Below are 22,620 nucleotides of genomic sequence, written 5' to 3' on the forward strand. Positions count from 1 at the left end.
ACGCCCATTGGACAACCGCTGGAACAGAGGCTGCAACAGAGCCTGTCAGCTGGATTGGTGTTCGTGCCGGGAGATTCCAAATCCATACACAGTGGATAAGTAAACCCCATGTTCTACATTGCGTCTCGAGAATTCAATTGTACCTCAACACAAGTTGTTATCAATTTAATTCATGAGTAATGTATTTACTTCCGAGTTTAGAGTAACAGTGGGTAATAACACTGGTTAGCGATTTGGTAACCGAACGATATATATTGACATATATTCTCTGTTGTGTATCTCTTTGTGTTTGCATCTCTTCGAGATTATATACCTTGTATATTGGATAACCCTCACAGTAAGGTCTGCCGCTCGTATCCAGGCAGACTAGTATATCTTTGGTGCACAATTTATATTAATAAATGTATCTCGTGTATTGAACCCGTGTGTGTGCGTTGTTAGTTGTTCTGACGATTGATTTTCTAAAAGCTACAACGAACAACCTCGTGATTACTGTTACAATTAATAATTGTCTCAGTAAACCCATTAAACCACTACACTATTGAGCTATGAAGAAGACCCACCTGTCCCAGTGTATTACCTGTAGTGTTACTTTCAGAAAATCATAAAAAAATAAAGAAAGAGGCCACAGCCACAGCAAGGTTGTATGAGGTTAGGGGCCCTGTCTGGTGTGTAAAACATATGGTTTCAGCAGTGTGGCTGTTGTATTTGAATTACTATTGAGCCATGAATAAGACCCACCTATCCCAGTGTATACCTGTAGTGTTATCTTCAGAAAATCATAAAAAATAAAGGTTCCACAACCCAAAACAAAGTCAGAAGACCTGCTTAGTGTGCAAAACACTTACTTGCAGCATTGTGGGTGCTGTGATTTAAATGCTATTGGTTTGTGAACAGAATACCCCTATCCCAGTGCATTGTGCCATATTAAATAAAAGCAAGAGAAAAAGAGATTCAGAACGCAAAGCTGTGTCAGTGTTCTGTGTAAAAAATCAGTTTGAACATCATGGGAGCTGTTTTTAATAAGCTGCTGAGTAAAGAATATTTTAATCTTCCTGCTGTCAGTAGTATTGTCAATATAGTTGACCCTTACCTGAATGAAAACAGGGCGTAAAGGAAGGGTTTCAGAAATCAAACAAAGCTTTATTTCTGTGCTTACAGTCTGGGTAATTGGAGACTGCGCTGTTCTGCTTCCTATGGTCATAGGCGGGTTATTCGCACGAAGCCGTATTGAACAGTATTTCTCGCGTTGTGAACGTCTGTTCACAGCGGTCCTCCGGGTTCCAGTAAGTGCGTAATTACGCATCGATGAAAAACCGGAGGTTTAAAAAAAGATAATTAGCCCACTGATAGTTTGATGTAGAGGCTGTGGAAATATCCACAAGTCTTGGTCTTTAAAATGGATTTGGTTTGACGGCGTTCTGTGCTTCCATTGGGAAGATATGGACAAAAGAATATTCGTGCTCGGTCAAAAAAATGTCATAAAAACGAAAAAGTAAAGGCTGAGAAAGCATTCACAATGTATTTTATACACAAAGGAAGTATTCTCGCAACTCTAAGAGGTTTCGTGGTTTAATTTTTTTTAATTGTTGAATCATATTTAAATGTTAAACAACTGAAGAGTATCTTGCTGTAGACCAGGATGGCCGAGTGGTTAAGGCGTTGGACTTAAGATCCAATGGACAAATGTCCACGTGGGTTCAATCCCCACTCCTGGTAGTGTTGTAATAAGCTTTAAGTGACAGAACACTCTATTTAAATATGAATTTACTAAATTTCATTTCAGTTCTCTTCACTCCCACTCCCTGGCATAACTGAGCTCTCACTATCGCATACTGAAGGCTTTACATGCATTAGCTGTGATACAGCTCCCAATAAAGACAGAATCAAACAGTTTGTTCTATTTCTCATGTTGAGCCTCTTCTTGATCCAAATGAAATGGATCATTTAATATGATGCCTCGAGAAAAAAAAAGGAGTGAATTTCCGCCTATAATGATTGATGCCCCATCAAACATTTTGTAACATCCCCGGAAGATTATACAGTAGAATCCTGGTTTGTGGCTTAAATTCAAGGTAAACAAGACTAAGGAAACGAGTTGGAAACTTGATGTCGAACTGGAATTTAAGTACCCAGAATATTTCACTACATTGGGCAATATGTGCCAGAGAGGAGCACTTTAAATCCCTTCGATAGCTCAGTTGGTAGCGCGGCTGACTGTATTAGAAACAGTTAGGAATCCTTAAGTTGCTGTTTCGACTCCAGCTCGAAGGAAGGTGCTTTTGTGAACTTTAATCAAATAGTTAAAATAGCGAATCTTTTTCACTCAGACGTTGATCAAAAGCTCAATAAACGATGAAGCAGAGGCTCTTGTTCCGAATTCAGCTAACATCTGGTTGTCTTGTTTTGGCCAAGATCTGATCTTTGAATTAAGGGACTACGCTGTCTGATTTGTAATTCAAAAGTAGATACAAATGTCACTGTTTTCAAAGGATAGGTACTTAATTGGCTTTATGATTTGGTATTGATTTTGTATCATTATATTATTACGTTTGTGCTTTCTGTGTTTTTTATCGTATTGTGAACTTATTTTTTAAACAAATGCTAACAAAGGCAAACACAGCACAAATCTGTTTATACCAGCGGTGAATTGTACATTTTTATTAAGTACAATCTACTGTATTTTTAGAATAAAATGGCATACTGTGCACGATATGTTGCAGAAACACAACCTGATATTTTCATAATTATTATTTTAATCATTTGACAAGTATGAGGTCCCGGATCCAAATCTTCAGTTCTGATTTTTTTAAAGTGATATCTTCTCTTCCTCTCGTGGAAATCACAAGATGTGAGCAAATGTTTTTTGTTCTTTTTTTTTCACGTTGCTATCCAAAGAGCCTCAGACGCACAGTCTGACAGTAACCAAACCAGAATGGATTCTGCTGGGAGCCGGACTGAGCTCATTCTCACTCCCTGTGCTGAAAACAGCATTATCTCTTCCCCAAACATCGTCTACAGCTGCTAGATATTGCTCTGCGTCCTACTGCTCCAGCAATTCCTTTGACCAAAGACAGATCACTTGTGAGCTTTTAAACTTCTTGCCACTACAGGCTCTTTGATGACTCATGCTGACTGTCCTGTGAATCCAAAAGAAAATGTTAAAGCTGATACATTTTCGATTGTAATTTGCATCTAACTACAATGTCCCTGGAAAAGAGATTTTATTCGTTGCGTGCAATCGCTATCTTTTACTTTACGTATGGTAGTGGAAATAGTTTTAAAAATGCTTTCTAAAGAAGATTGTATTGGCAGGACCTGCCTTTAACGCTCAGTAGCAATTACGCTGTTGATATAGATGGAGAAGAAATATAAGATGAATTGATGATCTAAGCTAAAATATCCCTAACACGCCTCCTGTAACAGTGTTTGTATTCATAGCAAGTAATATTTTTTTTCAAACCCGAACGTTGCTTTTGCATTAAGTGTTATGTAACCATTAGCGGTTTTGGTAGCTTCTGAAGAGCGCACTTTTCCAAACTGAAGCCTATAAGAACATTATTCAAGATGCACCATTGCCCAGAACGTGCATCGGGACAAGGATTAACATCAATTGAAAGTACTCCCAAATAAAAGACTTGACGGAAAAATTGAAAGAGTAGGCAAGTATTAAAAAAACACCATAACTTCAGGGCTTCCAATCTCTTTCTAGGTTCAGGCTTTGTAAAATGACATGATTAATGGAGTCATGCCGCGGTTGTAAGTTCAAGCCTCACCTGGAGCAGCCCAGTTTTCTGTCTTGACAGGTAAACAGTGTTTTGTGTTATTTGCTAAATGGAGAGAGGATTCTGTGTTAATTGTGCTCCTCCTGGGAGAGGTCAAGATGAGAAGTTCACGAGGCTGGTGGTAAATATCCTGTCCAGGAATATCGAGGCTGTAGGGGGTCAGATCTATAGATGTAGTAAACACATCAGTGGAGACGGTGTGTCTGCTCTCTGTGAGAGAGCCGGGCGGAAAGAATAATCTGTGGTCGGGGAAGAAGAGACCCTCGTTGGAAGAGTGGCGCTCCACACAGGAGAGAATGAAAAAAAATATTTTTCAGGGACGCTGATTGTTCTCTTTGGGGGAATTAAAAGCACGTGAGGCGAGCGACCTTGTGGCGCAACGGTAGTGCGTCTGACTACAGATCAGAAAGTTGCATGTTCAAATCATGTCGAGGTCAGCTGATGAGTTTGCAGGTGCTGCTGGTGCCGAACTTGGAAATTATGAATCTTACGAAGTAACAGCACAGTACAGAACACCCAGTCAGGAGCTTATTCAGCAAATGAACATGACAAGAGAAAAGGCACACTGCACATTCGTGAAACATCACGTCTGGCTTTAGAGACAGTGACATCAGAGAATGGAAGTTTCAGACTGCTTTTCTTGTTACAGGTTCAAGCAAACCTGAAAGTTAGGGAGTGTTTGGTCACTTTTGTATGAAAAAGTGTCTGAAGCCTGTAATTATAATTTGTCCTTTTTTAATTGTGGTTGAAATCCACTCCCATGTACCAAGTCCTACAGTACATTCATGTTTGCTTAAATGACTAACGCTATTGGACATGTGTTGGACTGGTGTTTTTTGTAACGATTTGCTATTTCATGCAGGAAAGAAAGGAAACCAGACCCAACGTTTGCTTTCAGGTGCGGTCTATTTACATAACGGACATCTATTTCTGAGGAGCCTGATTTAAATCACACAACCCCGGTAGAAGTCGAATCAACAATCTAATAAACCGAAATCAGACGCGTTATCCATTAAACCACTAGTCCGTCACGTAAATGAATTGCACCATGGTGAGTTCAGCGCCACTACTAGTAATACCCCACCCCCATTCTTAAATTTCTACGTGAGAAACGTGTTTTCCAAATTTTTATCAGTTTTTAAAAATCATCACTTTTAAGCAGACAAAGCCTTTATGTGTCGCTCTGAATTTCTAATTGATTTATAATTAAAAGAAAATAGTGTTTTGTTCCACAACGGCGTGAAATTATCTCTAGTAGTAAAGCAGACCTTGCTAGGTGAGCATTTGCTCCGGTAAATTAGGTCACTTTTCATGTTAACTCACTTCTTCTAAACACAACATTTCCTGGTGCACGTTTTCTCCATGAAAAAAGACATTTTCCCTTACATGATTACTCATTTTTTTTTTCATCAAAGAGTACAGAAAGAAGAAAGAAAGAAAGGAAAAGTGTCGTAAATGAACTCTGTCGCCCGTGGGAGATGTCAAGCGCATTGGACATGAAAAGTGCCCGATAAAAGCCATTTCTGTACGTTTCTCTTAGTGTCGGGGCCCGAATGTAAAGGAGGCAACATGCTCAGCCAGCCGACTCAGCTTACTGAACGCAGGTGTCTCTGAGCAGTGTGTCCAAGGGACAGTAAAAGAGGAGAATTCTGCCTGCGTCGTGGCTTAGTTGGTTAAAGCACTTGTCTAGTTAACGGGAAATCCTGGCTCCAAATCCCAGCAGTCCATCGCCTGTGTTGCACTAGACACCCTGTAGATAATCAAAAGCATATTGAGCTCCTTGGTAATGAAATTGGCGGATAAAAGCCATTTCACATCCTTTCTCAACTTGCTCAGTGAGCAGGCTCACCGCACACCGAACGAAGATATAACAGAGCAGCGTGTCCAACTGGCTGAAAAAGGGCAGTGCTTTGCCGGCGCTGTGGCTTAGTTGGTTAAAACGCCTGTCTAGTAAACAGGAGATCCTGGGTTCAAATCACAGCAGTGCCTTACTTCCTGTCTTCGCCCACCATTTATTGTTACAGACAATATGCTTCTTCATTATGTTTAAATGAAGTTTTCATTTCGCTTTTTGCACAACTTGTTTTTCAAGAAATCCACACATTGTGTGCTCATCTTTCTTATCAGTGCAAAAGAATTACTGCCAGCTGGCAAGAAAATGACAACGATTTTTTTTTTTTACTTTAGCCAAAAATCTGTGAATGTAGAAAAAATACAAAAAATGTCAGTTTCTATGGCACACTCAGTCAGGGTGTCCTTCAGTTAAACACAACGTTGGTAGATCAAACGCACCCATAGACACACTTCGAATTAATCCGATCTAAACATTATCTTCTCTAAATGTGATTGAGTTTCTTGCCACATCCTTAGCCATCTTGATGTTTGCAGAGATTTTCAACTTTTGACACCAGTCAAACTACAAGTAACTAGTGGAGTACCTAAGTCAATATCACCGGGAATGTGAATATAAATGTAAACATCAATATTTCTGCTGTCTCCTGAGAAACACAAGTATAGAGTCAAAACACAATAAATAATGCTAAACAGTTATTCAGTTAACACCCAGATGTGACAAAACACATTTAATACTTACATCCCCTTTAAATATGTATTTCCTTAATATCAGTTCTCTTCCCTCCCCAGGATACCTGCAAATTCACTACAGCATATTAAAAGCTGTGTGTAAGTCTTACATGTGTTCTGAGTAGTATAAAGCGACACCTTTCGTCAAACTTTTGACAGGTACCACTCCCCCTTTTCCAGCCAATGGGAGTCAGTGGTGGTTGGCTGTCCCGCCCCCTTGCCAGCCAATGGCGTGTTGTTATTTGTGCATGTCCCGCCCCCTCAGGAGCCAATGGTGTGTTGTTAAGGGTCGGAACTCCCGCCTTCCCCCCCGGCCAGTCGGTCCGGAGCCGCAGCAGGGTTGTAAGCACACACACACTGACTGCGTAAAGTCTCACGGAAAGAACTCGCAGGACAAACACCATGTGAAATGTGAACCGCTTTATTTCAACAGTAGGTGTTTCAAACACTGAAACAACGCAGCACACATGCGTTACCGGCTCCTGTTTGCATTCAACAATTAAATGTTGGTGCGGAAAATTAGTTCGGTACACGTAACCACCACCCCAACATTGCTGAGAAACATTGAGGCATCTGAAAAAGCATTCATAACCCCCTTCCGCTCCCCATGTCTAAAGCCATGCGAACCACACTGGGAGATCCGATCTAGCAGAGCAAAAACATTTGCCTGCGTAATCAGCGGGATGGTGTTACCACAGGTTCTGTGCAAAACACACTGTATTTTGGAATACACACTATAGGCTTCCCCTACACCCCAGGCTTCCATTTCTGATCTGAAAACATCAGATCTGCAATAATTTCACTCAAGTTCTTGACATACACATCTATCTCTTTAACAAATTTAAGGACATTAGCATTCGACTCTTTGTTTTGCATATCAAGCTTTGTAGAGAGAAGTGTGTAAAGCACTCTTAGTAAGAATTCAGACGTATACATTCGAAATTCTTCATTCTTCGGACGATGGCACACCCGGGTCTGTAAAACAGAGTGAAATCTGTATTCACATTTTACATAGATCTTTTTTTTTGCGTCTGTAAAAATAAGAATAGTGTTTCTTTTGCAACGCATCAAAAGTCACATCTACTAATTTTTCATCCAGCTGTTCAAGTATGGTGTGTACATGCTCGTATGGGGAGCGGTCCTCAATTATATTTTTCAGCAACTGTTTTATGCGCCGCTCAGTGTCATTTCTAATGGTGTACGAACCCAGACACCTGGCGGTGTACAGAACAGTCGATAAAATTCAGGCTAAACTGAGAGACTTATAAATTTCTAAAGCGGCAAACGTCACATCTTCAAACCCATCTGTGTAGCCGACAGACAGGCATGTGTGACCCCGCTGCCCAGGATGGTCAATCAAACAGGCCGGGCAGTCATCAACCAGGACCCCCTTTAAACAGTGTTTGAAGATGCAATAAACTACTGCTTTCACAATCTGGGGCATAACATCGGGCTCATTAGGGACATCGTTAGCTAAACCTGGTTGGGCATCAGCTTTATTAACATTTGGCCGAACACACAAGCATAGACACGAAACATTCAGTTGTGCCGGTAGGCTGAAGATTGACCCGTCAACATCCTCTTTATTCTATTAAAGGAAAAAGAAAAGAAAGGCTTAAAAAACTTTTGAGCTAAGGTTTTTCATTAATATTTACCATTTGTAGCGTGGTATCATCACTAGCACCCGGCAGTTCTTCAACATCTGGTACCCCAGCTGAACTCACACCCCCGCCGCTGTCACAGGGTGCAGAGGGTGGGGTCGGGTTTTGCTAAAAAGAAGTATTAAAATGACATATGCTAAGCACCGATACAACAATTCCACGATCAGAAAAAAATATTTTAGCCGCCTACCTCTTCACTTTGTAGAGTAGCAGACCCCGTTGTTTCTCCACACAAAGAAGCCATCTCCGCAGCTCCTAACAAGGGGAGGTGTCTGACAGCTCCAAGGACGCGCTGCGACCCTGTCAGTCCGGAGCGTTTAAGAATATGCGCCAATGGTGTAACCACGCCTACATAACACAAGACATTTTTCAATTGGTTGTGATGCTTTAAAACGCATCACAACCAATGTTGTGATGACCCCCCCCTTGTTTTATCGAGAGCGAAAAGTATTCACATATCAGTTTATAAGTTTTAAACTTTAAAAGTATTAACACACAACGCAAACACAAATGATGTGTTTGCCCAGAAAAGAAATTTTAAACACGCGGGTTTGGTCTTAAAGTTTTTAAAATAATGTAATAAGACACAGTTTATTTTTAATAACACATTCGCGACAGCTTTTTCGAAAGTTTGAGATAAATTTCCACACATCGCATGCGTAAAAGTCTTTAAGGTATTAATAGGCAACAAATGATGGGGTGTTGTTCTTTATACTTAAACGGATTGGTCTTAAAGTTTTAAAATCACGTATTAGAGATAATTTGAGATGTTTTGGAGACGTGCGGTGTGTGTGTGGGGGGGTTAGTTATAGTGGCTTATGTACATCGAACACAGAGCCCGTTAAAATCCAACACGCGTTAACCACGGCCAGTGAGTTCAAGGTTGGCCCATATTTTCTGGATGGTTATGCTGTAATTGACGGAGTGCCGACAGCCTTTGAGTTCAACGGTTGCTTTTTTCATGGTTGTAGCGTTTGTTATTGTGAAAACGATTTTAATCCGCTGACAAACACTACTTTTGGCTGGTTGTACAGAAAGACAATGGTTAAAATTAATTTTCTCAAAATGAGAGGTTTTAACGTGCGTGTTTTGTGGGAGCACGAGTTCAGAGACATGCTTGTTGAAAATGGAGACTTGGGTAAATTTCTAACAGCTGCGCAGTTACCAGAGCCTCTGCAACTGCGCGATTCGCTTTTTCGGGGGAGAACAAATGCTATTTGTTTGCATTACACAGCGCAGCCCGGTGAAAAAATTCATTACTATGATTTCACCAGTCTGTATCCGTTTGTGAACAAAACTTAAAAATACCCACTGGGGCACCCCCGAATAATATATAACAACTTTGGAGATTTAAAACGGTATTTTGGTTTAGCGAAGGTGAAAGTTTACCCACCCAGACGTTTATACTTTCCAGTTCTTCCAACCAAAATTGACAAAAAACTGTTTTTCACACTGTGTCGTACGTGTGCTGAAACAAAACAGACCACCCCTGTGAGCACGGTGATGAAGATCGCGCCTTGACTGGTGTCTGGTGCACCCCTGAATTACAGATGGCCTTAGATCTGGGGTATTGAGTGTGTAAAATTTACTAAATTTGGCATTTCGAAAAGGCCTCACACGATCTTTTTACCGACTACATCAAACTGCATCTGAAAGGGAAACAGGAAGCTTCGGGGTTTCCAGAGGGGTGTCCAGATGTCGCGAAAGAACAAAGATATATCAGCGAATATTATGAAAAAGAGGGTGTCCGGCTGGACCCCGGCAACATTAAAAAGAATCCGGCCAAAAGACAGCTTTCAAAAATTGCCTTGAACAGTTTGTGGGGGAAGTATGGACAAAGAGACAATTTACCACAGACCACCATTGTGAGAAACCCCGATGAATTGTTCAGGTACTTATTTACGCCATATCATGAGGTGTCAGCCTGCGAGTTTATCAATGAAAACACAGCCTGTGTTACGTGGAAACACTAAACACCACTATACAGGCCATTCAAACACTAACATTTTCATCGCTAGCTTTACAACCGCCTATGCCCGCTTGGAGTTATACAATCTGCTAAATGCTTTGCAAGGCCGCTGTCTGTACCACGACACAGATTCCGTTATCTTTGTGAGCCGGGAGGGTGAGTGGAATCCGGAACTGGGTGACTACTTGGGTGAGCTGACCAGCGAAATAGCTGCTGGACAACCCATCACCGAGTTTGTATCAACAGGACCCAAGTCGTACGGGTACAAACTGTCTGGAGGGAAAGCCTGTTTAAAGGTAAAAGGCATTACGCTCTATGTGAACAATTGTGAAAAAGTTAACTTTAAGAGTCTGCGGGACTTGGTTTTTGACTATGGCGTTAACCCTTATGCAGAGTGCCGGGAATTTAAACACATTTCTATTCAACAGCCGATGATCGTGCGTGTTAAAAAGGATTGGCGCATTGAGACCTGGACCTTAAATAAAACCCAGAAGGTGGTGTACGACAAGCGGGTGCTGCAAGAAAATTTGACATCGTTGCCCTACTGATATTAACACGATGGATGTCAGGTTAAAACACCCTTTTTCATGCATTTTGTCCAGACCCTTGAATTGCGGTAAAAGTTATTTTATAAAACAGCTCTTGGAGAGCGGTGATACCGTTATGACTCTTAAACCCGAAAACATAGTCTGGTGTTACAGCTGCTGGCAACCTCTTCACGCTGAGTTGCTTGTGAAATTTCCATACATTCAGTTTATAGAAAGGCTACCAACGTCGTTTTCTGACGATCAGCTACTGCCGCCGGGTAGAGTAAATTTGATTATAGTCGATGATTTGATGGAGTCTGCGTGTGAAAATAATGAGATAGAAAAAGCTTTTACCAAATACGTACACCGCTGAAACCTCAGCATCATGTATATCGTCCAAAATGTGTTTTGTCAAGGCCGGAAAAGTAGAACCATCGCGTTAAATACAAAGTACATGGTGCTGTTTAAAAACCCTAGAGATAAACTACAGATTACAACCCTGTCCTGTCAGATGTACCCCGGTAAAGCCAAAATTTTTTTGGAAGCGTTCGATGACGCTACTAAAAAACCTTTCGGTTACTTGTTGGTGGATTTAAATGCCGACACCCCAGATGACTATCGCTTGCGAACAGGTCTTTTCCCCCCAGATGTACCCACGGCTTATGTATTTAAAAAATCTAAAAGTCGGTGATCTCGCAACCACAGACTCAGTCGAAAAAACACGTTCGGGGCGTCGTCATCTCTTCACGCGTTCGGAGAAACCTGACTCTCTTAAATTTTCTGGTAAAAGCACCTCCCAAGCAGCGGAAAGCTATTCTCTGCGGGGCTACAAATGATCTTGTACAGGCCATAGCTGAAATCGCCTTGAATACCTTGAAAGGGAACATACCGTTATCTGCTAAGCAGTTTGGGACCCTGAAGAGAAAGCGTAAGCTTATAAAGACTGAGTCGAAAGGGTCTTTCTCTTAAAAGAAAGAGACTCTTGGTGAACCAGTCCGGCGGTTTTATCGGGACCCTGTTGAGTATTGCAGTACCATTGATTACAGGGCTTCTACAACGTCAATAATGGAGCACGCTGAAAAAATGTACCTGGTACCTCAGAAACAGCTTGATCAACTCAGAGAGCGGTCTGGGTTCGAAAGCGATGTAAGAAAAATAACAACCCGTCGGCTGGATGATGAAATACGTGACATTCTTCAGAACTCGCATCTGGCCGAATATGAAAAAGTGAAATTGTACAGCCAGGTGTTACAATGGTATTTGACATTACTACGCCAGGAGACTTCCGAAAAGGGGACTTTAACCGTTGTACTACCGGAAAATGCACCCACCGAACTATCACCCACGTTAGCACAACCGCCGTCATCGAGCGACGCTGACTTTGGGTATATTTTGGACAGCGTGTCTCAGCGTTTCCAGAGAAATGCCGAGATATTGTTAAAGACCATGGCCCGCAATGAACCATTAATAGCCTGGAATGAAAAGGGGGAATTTGTGTACAAGGGGGTACCCGTTGAGGGCTCTCACATGATTGATCTTGTCAGGGCTCTCACGCAGCAGCAAGCAGTTGCTGTCGGTAAGAAGCCAAAAGGTTGGGATGTGTTCATGGAGGCTATGGCAGAAATCAACATGCCGGGCACCTTGCTAGCCAACGCTGGTAACCGAGAGCTACTTGAAAAACTCAAGGCTGCCCCGCTGGGGTGTGCCGCGTCGGTCAAAACTTTAAAACAACCGGTAGAGTTGTCGCCGGTCGACCCGGTCTCTAAGATAACCGCTCAAAGGAGACGATCATTAATACCTAGACCCACATGGTTGTCTTTGTAACATTTTTTCTCTGGGTATGTGTGTTTGTGTTAAATGACTTGAAATGTATAATACAAAGCGAGCGCAATATGGTTAAAAATGGCTTGGCTGTAACATGTATTAAAAAAAGCTTGAGCGCTATAACAGCGAATGTATAATAAAAATATTGTGTTGATTTTAATTCATGTTTTGTGTTCTTTTTAAATAATAACCACACAGACGTCGAAATGGTTCGATTTCATTTTTATTTTAGACGGTCGATTAACATTTATGACATGTTTTAAATTGTCGTAAACACCCGCATAATTAAACATTCGTATTTTCAAAGGACTTGAAAGGGTTCATCTTTATGTGCAGGTTGTGTGGCCTCCCGTGCTTTTTAGCTGAAGTCGTAAATGACTTGACGTCTCATATCCAGCTCTATCACGTTGTCGAACAGCACGTACACAACCATGTTAACTGTAGTGGGTAGCGGTAGCGCGAAGCGTATTTCAGCTCTCAGATTACCCGTTTTGATAAGTGAATAATGTCCTGTGCACTCGTCGTCGGGGCTGAGGTTGAAAGCGAACAATGTGTAACCGCGCGCGTACTCCTCGCGGTCCACCAGAAGTGGTTTGTCTTTCAGACGCTTCCCGGCTGTTTCCACCAGATTAAAATATTCACGGACGCAATGTCCATTCTGGAAGTCTGGTTGAAGCGGTTCAGTGGGGATTTGTTCACCGTCCGCATAGAGATCCAGAAAGTTAACGTTGTAGTGTTTAAAATTGAAGGGGTTTTGGGTAAAACTGCCACTGAATGCAGCGTTGTCCACAAACCCCAAAATGACCACTTTGGGTAACTGTCCGAGAAAGAGGTTTTCTTGGTTACACACACGGCTCCCTGCAGGCAGGCTGAAGACTTTCATCTGTACGCGGTCTATGGGGTATTTAGCGTTGGCCGTCAGGAGTGCTTCGGCATGTCCCAGTCTGACCCCGGGTGACACTCTGACTCTTTTCACAAACAAAGATGCAGAGAGTACACTCAGTTTGTGTTCTCCGGCGTTGTTCATTAAGCAGAAAGCATCTCTGTTGCGCGTGAGTTTTATTTTCAGGTCTACGCCATTCAGTAGTAGTTTGTCCTGAAAAAACGGGTCGGCGTGAATGTGACCCAGGAGCTACAGTTTTCGGCTTCGCGTCGTGTATGATGCTCTTTTTCGGAACCCCTGATTGGGACCATCCAAAATTGTGGACTCGTGTTCCCCGGCTGTGTCTTTGTAAAAGAGCCCTGTTGAATACTGCGTCTTCAGCGTCTCTTCACTGTAGTTCAGGACAGACTCTATAAAGGCTCTGTAAGGATAGCAGTTGTTGCTCTGGCTAATCAATCGGTCTCCTACGGTGATGTCAACCTGGCTGAAGATGGCAGCGATGGGGTAATTCACCAGGCTCACACGGGCTGCCGCATCAACGTCCCGACCGTCTGCTTCCGTTATTTTACAGGTCAAATAGAGCAGGGTGTTGTTTAAATCTAAATAATCTTCTCCGTTGCCTGCGACGTAGAACTCCAGAGTGCCGTGAGGGGTGGAACTTCTATGTAAAAGCTTTTCTCGACGCTTGTTTGGGTAGGCGCTAATTGAAATATGTCCAGCTCCGACATGGCGCATTCTGCAGACCCGCCGTGAACAAAAGCCATGTTTAAAATATGTCTCGTTGATTGCGGTGTGTCACGCCCTTCTTGGTCGACCTGAAGCTTCTATGAGTTGCCTGTCTGCGCTTAGCCGTTCTTTTATCAGGTTTCGGCGGCCCCCGACGGTGTGATGATGACGTCTGTCTTTTTCTCCTGACAGCCCTGCGGATGTATGCTAGACCTGAACCTTCCTGCTGATGTGCAGCCACTTTAGACATGACCGCTCTTGTAACGTTGCTGACCACGTCTTTGGCGATGTTTTTAGCTGCCGATGTCATGTGCGGCTTAGCTATTTCAAACCCGCGTTTCAGAAAAGGCACGGCTTTTCTAAATAGCGCTCTGAAAATACCCCCGATACCAGCGCCGTACTGAACCGGTAGCCCTGAAAATCCTGGTAATCCATAACCAGCCTGTTGTTTGTAGTAGTGCGTATACAGAGAAGGATCCCCGTAGCTCTTGATGACCGTCATCCTTTTAGATATTTGTCGCTTTCACAGGTCTGAAATGCAGCTTGACGATGACCTTTCCAAATGCAAATGACACGTGTTCCTTTTGATCCGTCTTTATTTCAATAGTGATGTTGTTAAAATGGTCGATGCTCACCGGCACGTAATGGGGTTTGTCGTACAATACTGTGACGAATTCACCATCCACGCCTCTGAAGGGCACACAACGCAAAAGCGGTGCGTAGACGTCGCCTATTAACTGGAGTTCTATGATATCGGTGTATATATACATGGTGTTAAATCCGCCAGTCATATCGACGGGGTGCGGTGAGTTTACACCCGCAACACCCGAATTGAAACCCAACATCCTCGCCAGGCGGTTACGCACCTGCATAACAAACCGTTTATCACTAACAACCCTTACCGACCGGCTAATGGGGTTGTATTTAAGACTTACAGCCGTTAACATGGATTTTTCCGCAGCCTGTTTCATTTCATGCATGAGCTGCTCGATGTTGCTGTAGTACCCTCTCTGTAAGGTACAGCTCCATATAGTCTTGAGCTCCTCGCTGACGAACAGAAAAACTTCGTCTTCATCAAAAGTGTTTAGTGTATGCGGACCAGGCCCACTTCCCAGCTCCCGTCCAGGTCAATCGCCTTTGCCAGATGCTCTGTGAAGCACGCGTTAGTGTTCTTTGGAAACATCTTTGAGGATGAATTACTGGCCAGCGTAATATAGAAACCATTGGGGTTCATTTTTCACCACCTCTATATGTCTCGGACCTCGGAAGCCTTTACCCAGCTATTGAATTGATCGCTCCAGCCGCGCCACTTTACCAAAAGCTGTTTGTTTTTACCACGACCCCTGGCTGCTAAAATCTTTTGGATGCGGTAGACGTTCTCAACATCTGGGTTTATCTTCTGTAACTCTTCGGCATAGAAGGAGCCCTTAATGTCGTTGCCTGCGTGGTCCTGGAGTTTGTAATAGGGTCTCAGAGCCGCGATCCGCTCTTTGACAATGAAAATTTCATCTGTGAAGGTCTGTTCATATCCCTTCTCAAACACTCCCTTTATTTTGGACACCCGCACGCGATCACCCACATTAAATGAAAACTTTGACGGTTTTCTCTTAAAGTGCTTGTCATAGACCGTTCTCCACACCTCAAGGGAGTTGTCGGACGTAACAGAAGCCGGGGTTCGTTTAATAGTCGTGTGGTAACTATGGTTATAAGCGTAAATAAGATCTGAAAGGACGTCGATATAACGAAAGGTGTTTTTGTGTGTCAGGTACCTCCACATTTTTGTTTTAATAGTTCTGTTAAACCTCTCGACCACACTAGCCTTCACATCGCTGGCCGTAACGAAATGTTCAATATTCTCACGTTTGAGAAAATTTTGGAAGGTCCTGTTAAGAAATTCTTTACCCTCGTCCGTTTGTAGCTTTTTAGGAGCACGCCCCTCTTGCAGTATATTTCGGAAGGCGCCTGTCACGGCCCCTCCACTCTTGGTTTTCAGCGGCACGGCCCAAGCGTATTTAGACAGCATGTCTATACACATTAAGATGTGACAGAAACCGTCGTTGAACTCGCGGTGTTCTCTCATGTCCACCAAGTCGGCCTGCCACTGCCAGTCCATTTCGGACACCAGCGTCCTGTTTCTCTTAAAACGTACGCGCGCTTGTGCAGCGTATAAGCAGCCTGGCCGGACAACCACTCGGCCACCCGGCCACGGCTGGCGCCACTCACACCTCAGGATCTCGCGGCCCGCAACAGACTCCCCGCGCCGCCGTAACTGCCCGATTTCCTAGGGTTATAATAGAGCGCACTCAACCCCGTGGCAGACATGGTCCCCTTCCAAACCAATACACTCTTGCACACACCTAAAGCGAGGGATGCGCCGTCTTGGGGCTTTGGGACCCTGAGGCGACGGACCGACCGGCGGGGGTTCCGACCCACACCATTGGCTCCTGAGGGGGCGGGACATGCACAAATAACAACACGCCATTGGATGGCTAGGGGGCGGGACAACCAAACACCGCGGACGACCATTGGCTGGAAAAGGGGGGCGTGGTACCTGTCAAAAGTTTGACGAAAGGTGTCGCTTTATACTACTGACGTGTGCGCACGGAGCGAGCCTTCCCTGCGGCGGAGCGTGGAAACTTTCTCCCCGCGCTGCAGGAGTTGTGTGCGCTGCAGCTGTGCCGAGAGAACAGCACAGAAGGCAGCAGGCTCTGGAGAGCGGGTAAGAGACGGAGCCTTCTGGGCAGGCGAGTAGGCCCGTTTTTTGGAAATTGCTGAAAAGGCTCCGGTGTTTGTTCGGTGTGTGGCAGGCGCACGACGCAAGTTTACGTAGCGATCTGCCGGTCTGGTGTTATGCAAATGAGGCTGAATTGCGTCCCGGGACATGCTGCGAATGCACATTGGTGACTGCAGATGTGTAGGAAACGGCGCGCTCGTTTTCTCGTTTAGCCCACCCTTTTGAGTGTTAGTGTGGCGTGTGAGTGTGCGAAAGAGTGGGCCCAGCAGGAGGCGGTGGTGTGCAGGGCGAGGAGCTGGCCTAGGCTGCGCGCTTTGTGCTGTGGGCGCGGACCGCTTGCAGGGGCTTGTACAGCTCATACTTACCTGGCAGGGGAGATACCTTGATCAAGAAGGAGGTTCACACAGAGAGAGAGGAAAACGGTGCATGTTGTTATGTTCTCGGAACTGGCAAAGACGGAGGACATTCACACCTGGCTTAACCAGTACTGCACCGTCCACCATGGAACTGAGGTTAGAGATGTTGACAGTATAAAAACAGGAGCAAGGAAATTCGAGGTTCGCTTGCTACCGGGCAATGTAAATGGAGGCTTAAGGCACCTGCCCTCTACAATCTGGCAAAAGAAGGACATGATCTCAGGCTGCAAGAGAAGAGAATTAAAGTCCTGAGGGTGTATTTTGGAGAAGAGATGGGAACAGTAAATTGGCAGAACAAATTGCCAATCTTAAACAAAAAACTGATGCAATGGAAGGACCGAGACCTCACCATGACAGGGAAGGTGCTGGTCATCAAAGCCAAGCTCTTGCCTGTCTTGAATTTTCTGACTTCTACCTTCCCAATCCCACACCGTGTTGTGGCGGTGCTGAGGAGATTGATGTTTCAATTTCTATGGGGTGGGAAGCAGGATAGACTCAGAAGGGAAATAATGTACAGGCCGCTACCCTCAGGGGGGAAGTCTGTCCCAGATATTGCTACGAAACTGCTGTGCATTTTCCTGGCCTCTGTGCTGAGAGGCTTTGCAACAGCACCTGCAGCGCGTACCTGGACTTATTTTTCCAGGCTCTGGGTAGGTAGGGAGGTGTTCAGAGTGTGGGGTGTCAGACCCAAGCTGGATGTCCCACTCTCTGACACATGCCCTGCAATTTATGGGACAGTTAAAAGTCCTCTAAGATCTCACCCAATTGGCCATATTCCCCTCCGAGATGCCAGCGTCCAAAAACTGGAAGATTTCCTTGCACCCCAGAACAATAGGCAGACCCCTGTGGGCATTTTAATATCAGCCCAAACAAGGAAGGTGTGGAAACACACATCCTCTTAGTTTCTGTGCAACATTCACAGAGATTTAGCCTGGAGTGTCGCCCACCAGTGCTTACCGGTACGAACTTTCTTTCTTTCTTGTACCTTAGGGGCCTCACCCCCAGCCCTCGCTGGTAGAAGCCAGAAAATTCAAGACAGGCAAATTGATGACCAGCACCTTCCCTGTCATGGTGAGGTCTCGGTCCTTCCATTGCATCAGTTTTTTGTTTAAGATTGGCAATTTGTTCTGCCAATTTACTGTCCCCATCTCTTCTCCAAAATACACCCCCAGGACCTTAATTCTCTTCTCTTGCAGCCTGAGATCATGCCCTTCTTTTGGCTCCCTCCTGTTCTGATAAAAAATCTCACTCTTAGATTTGTTAATTTTTGCAGAGGAAGCCAAAGAGAAACGATCACAGCACTGCAGAGCTCTGCTAATTGAGACATTGTCAGAGAGGAGCAGGGTGACGTCATCCATTTATAGAGATGTCTTTACCTCTTCCCCCCCACTTCCAGGCACTGGCATCCCATTAATGGCCTGATCCTGGCGCAAGGCACAGGCTAAGGGCTCCATAGCCAAAACAAATAAAAAGGGGGATAATGGGCAGCCCTGCCTCACCCCTGAACAGACTTCAAAGGTGCGTGATCTATTGCCATTAACCATTACTCTGCTGTTGCTACCTGTGTACAGCAGGTTAATCCACTTTCTCATGATGGGGCCAAACTTCATGTGCTCAAGTACCGATGTTAAGTACTGCCGGTTTAGGCGGTCAAAGGCCTTTTCTAGGTCTACACCTAAAATGCACAGAGGGAGGGAGCGATCCTCTGAGTACAGACAGACATCCCTCAACAAGGCCAGGTTGTCGCTCATCAGGCGTCCTGCTATCCCACAAGTCTGTTCTTTCCCTACCAGTGAGGTCACTACATTTTGTAGGCACAGGAAAAGGGCTTTGGACAGGATCTTAGTGTCCACGCCTAACAGGCTGAGGGGTCTCCAGTTCTTTATGTCATTCTTTGCTCCTTTCTTAAACAAGAGAGAGATAGTGCCTTCTCTTAAGGAGTCAGGCAGCAATTCTGTCTTATAGCTTTCCTCGAAAAGGAGCATTAGCGGATCCTGAAGCAGATCCCAAAAGGTGCAATAAAATTCCTTAGGGAGCCCGTCAGCACCCGGAGTTTTCCCCTTCTGTAAGCTCTCCATAGCCTGTCTCAGCTCTTCTACTGTCAAATCCCTCTCAAGTACTTCCCTATCTTCTTCACTCAAAACGTTTTCTAGCTTTGAGGTAAAAAAATGAATTTCTTCATCCTTTACCTCTGTACAGTCTTGAGTAGGAGGCCTCGATGCAGGAGAGGATAGCACTCGGCTCTGTTCTCTCTTCCCTCCTCATCAACTACACTTTCCATGACAGACTTGGAGCCTACCACTTTCCTGAAAAAGAAGCGAGTACACTTCTCATTTTCTTCCAAGAACTGCACTCAGCTTCTTAACAGCACTCCTCGACTACTTTCTTCTGCCATGCTCCGGGTGTCCTTTTTTAAAAGGGTGATATCCTCGAGCACATCGAAGCCACTGTGCAGCATTGTGTAGAGACGCTGCAGCTGCCTCTGTTTCCTGGCTAACACTCCTCTCGTCTGGCAGCCTTCCTTCCCTCAGCCATGAAAAAGGCCCTTGTCCTCACCTTCACCTCCTCCCACCACTCTCCTACTGACCCATACAGACACTGCAAGGACAGCCACTGTGATAGTTTCTCCTTGTAGCGGGATACTACCCCCTCATTCTCTAGCAGCTTTGTGTTGAGTTTCCAGAGGCCTGGGCCAAAGACAGTCCCGCCCTGGAGTTCCACTCTACACCCTAAATCTTGGTGATCTGAGAAGAAGACAGGCTGAAGAGTGACCCCAACAACTTTCACTCTCTCTTAGACAAAGCAATAGTCAATTCTGGAGCTGCTATTCCTCCCTGACCATGTATATCCTGCTGTTGTGGGATATATACATCTATATGTGTCTGAGAGTTTAAAGTCTTGAACTAAGTTTTGCAGGGCCAGTGAGCTGGAATCCAATTTTATCGGCCTTTTGGCTAAGATCCAGTTCAAGTGGCATGCCCGCAGTTCCTGTCTTTCCAAAGTTCTAGAAGGCGATCGAAGATCCTGAAGAGTGCTTGAGCTGGCATCGCCCTAGGTTGAGCCTAGGGGGTTAAGGCCAAGCAGCAGCTGAGCTGGGTGGGATCCGGCAGCAACGTTCTCTCTCTCTGCTCTCTCCTCTCCCCTCCCCCTTCCTCTTGCTCCGCCTCCTTGGCCTCTTGGCTGGGAGTAGGTACTCGTGGCCTGCCCGCAGTGCTTGCTTTCTTCCTCGAGACTCGGAAGCATTTTCCGCTCTCCTCTCTCTCTCTCCTCCTGCGCCTGCACCTAGCTGGGCTTTGCTCACAAGGACAAAGGCCAGGGCTCCCTCGCTGCTCCTTTAGCAGCTAAACCCTCCTCTCCACAGGACCTTGCTCTCTCTCTTTCTCTCCTTTTTTCTTTTTTCTCCTTTCCAGATGGCAGACAAGAGACACTGATCCGGTTTCACTGGACCAAGAAAACAGAGAAGATGCCAACTGGGAAATCCTTTTTCATTACCTTCCTGAGAGGGATCCTGCAGTTGGTGGCCGGAGATCTCTACTGCCTGCAAGACAACAAGGCAGAGAGATACATGGAGGCCTACATGGCCACGGACGCCTCGTATGAAAAAGCAACGAAAATGATCAGAGAAAAAGGTAAGCACCCCGGTTTCTCTGATTTCAGGCCGGAGCCTATGAGGAAGACAAACCAGAGGACCATCACAGTCCTCACATACAACCCCTATGAACCAATGGAACTGGTAACGACGTACCTAGGGAGGTATGTAACTGTGGTGGGCAAACCGACGGAGATCAGGGACAGTTGCGGCGTCTGGTACGGCAAACGCCAGTACCGAGTCCTCCTGACAGAGGACCCAGAGGGCGTCGACAGTTTCCAGCACCTCCCGGCCCGCTTCAACATCAGAGCCGACAGGGGGTACCCTTACTACCCCAGGATGCCACAAGGAGAACACGTGTGACACCGTCAGATGTCACAACTGTAACAAAGAGGGGCATCTGGCAAAAACCTGCCGGGCAGCCAAAAAGTGCAACGGATGCGGCGCCGAGGGACACCTCCTTCACCAATGCAAGGTAAGCAAACCTTTGTTTGCGCAGGTGGTGGAAGCCGGCCGGCAGAAACCGGTCTCAAGACAAAGGGAGAGAGGTGAGAACAAAGAACCCGCACCTCCCCCGCAGAGAACCGAAACTGCCGAGGCCACACCCCCAGCCGCACCAGTGCCACAAGATGGCTGCCAGGACGATGGACAAAATGGCTGACCGGAGAAAGGGCCCTAATAACTCCCAGCAAGAAGGGAAAGAGAAAGCGGGAGAAGAGATGCAGGGCGGATCCACCTTCGGAATTACAAAAGAAAAGAGTGGTAAGGGAGAACCGTTTCCTGGTCTTAGAGGAAACGGAACTTTCTTCCCCCGAGGCCCAGGAACAACCGGAGGAGGCAGCCCAGGAAATGGAAACCCTCCCCCCTGAGTCCCACGGACAACAGGAGGAGGCAGCCCAGGAAGAGGTAACCCCCTCCCCCGAGGCCCAGGGACAACAGGAAGAGGCAGCCCAGGAAGTCGGAACCCCCTCCCCCAAGGCCCATGAACAACACGAAGAGGCAGCCCAGGAAGTGGAGCCCCCCTCCCCCAAGGCCCAGGAGCAACTGGAGGTCCCCGAAACTCCTGGAGAAAGGGAAGAAAAAAGCCTTCCCAAAGCGGTGGTGGAGAGTATCCTCAAGGAAGACGAGGATTACTTTGAAGCCGCCCTGGAGCCGGGACTGATGGTAGGGCTGGACCTGTCCAGCATGTTTACCTTTCAGTCCCCAGCGAGACCTGGAGGGAGCCCAGCATATTCCCCCCAGGACCCGAACGAGAGGAGTTACATCTAGGCTAAACAGTGCCCAGATGTAGACTCCCAAGTTTTCCACTGTAAGCACAAAGAGAGGAGGTTCAACTTTCACTTGTTTAATCATGATTGTGAAACTTCCCTTTCTAACAACTAACGTGAGAGGGCTAATAGACCCGTTGAAAAGACGGGGAGTCTTTCATGATCTGGCCTCAAAGTCTTTCTCAGTTTGTTTCTTACAGGAAGTCCACCTGAAGGATGAAAGCGACAAGCTGACATTCACCAGGGAATGGACGAAGGGAGAATCATGCTGGAGCGTAGGAGGGGTCCACTCTTCCGGAGTGGGAATCTTCCTCGGAAACCCAGAGGTGCCGCTGGTTTCCTCCTTCCCGGTGGTGCAGGGCCGGATCCTGGTCGCACACATCGACTGGAGGGGGCAGAAGTTGAGAGCAATTAACGTCTATGCTCCAACAGAACCCTCTATCCTGAAGGAAGTGTTTGCTGACCTGGCCAGCTGCTGCACCACCAACAGACAGGTGGTGCTTGGCGGGGACTTCAACGTCGACCGGGAGAAGGGGAGCGACGCTAGCTCGGCAGTTCTCCCTGGTAGACGGTTTCAGACGGTGCCGCCCTAACGACGCCGGAACGACATGGAAAAACCCCCGGGGAGTGTGCAGCCACCTGGACTACATCTTTC

General features: G+C 45.7%; 2 non-coding genes across 2 annotated transcripts; both read left to right on the plus strand.

Annotated features, from left to right (window-relative positions):
* Positions 1-1,636: 1,636 nt before the first annotated feature.
* Positions 1,637-1,719, plus strand: trnal-uaa (transfer RNA leucine (anticodon UAA)). Its single transcript has one exon. It is a non-coding gene; the product is annotated as a tRNA-Leu (tRNA).
* Positions 1,720-4,150: 2,431 nt separating this feature from the next.
* trnac-aca (transfer RNA cysteine (anticodon ACA)) lies at positions 4,151-4,222 on the plus strand. Its single transcript has one exon. It is a non-coding gene; the product is annotated as a tRNA-Cys (tRNA).
* The last annotated feature ends 18,398 nt before the right edge of the window (positions 4,223-22,620 follow it).

This window comes from Lepisosteus platostomus, chromosome 5 (assembly GCF_059453375.1).
Source record: "Lepisosteus platostomus isolate fLepPlt1 chromosome 5, fLepPlt1.hap1, whole genome shotgun sequence".
Lineage (NCBI taxonomy): Eukaryota > Metazoa > Chordata > Actinopteri > Semionotiformes > Lepisosteidae > Lepisosteus > Lepisosteus platostomus.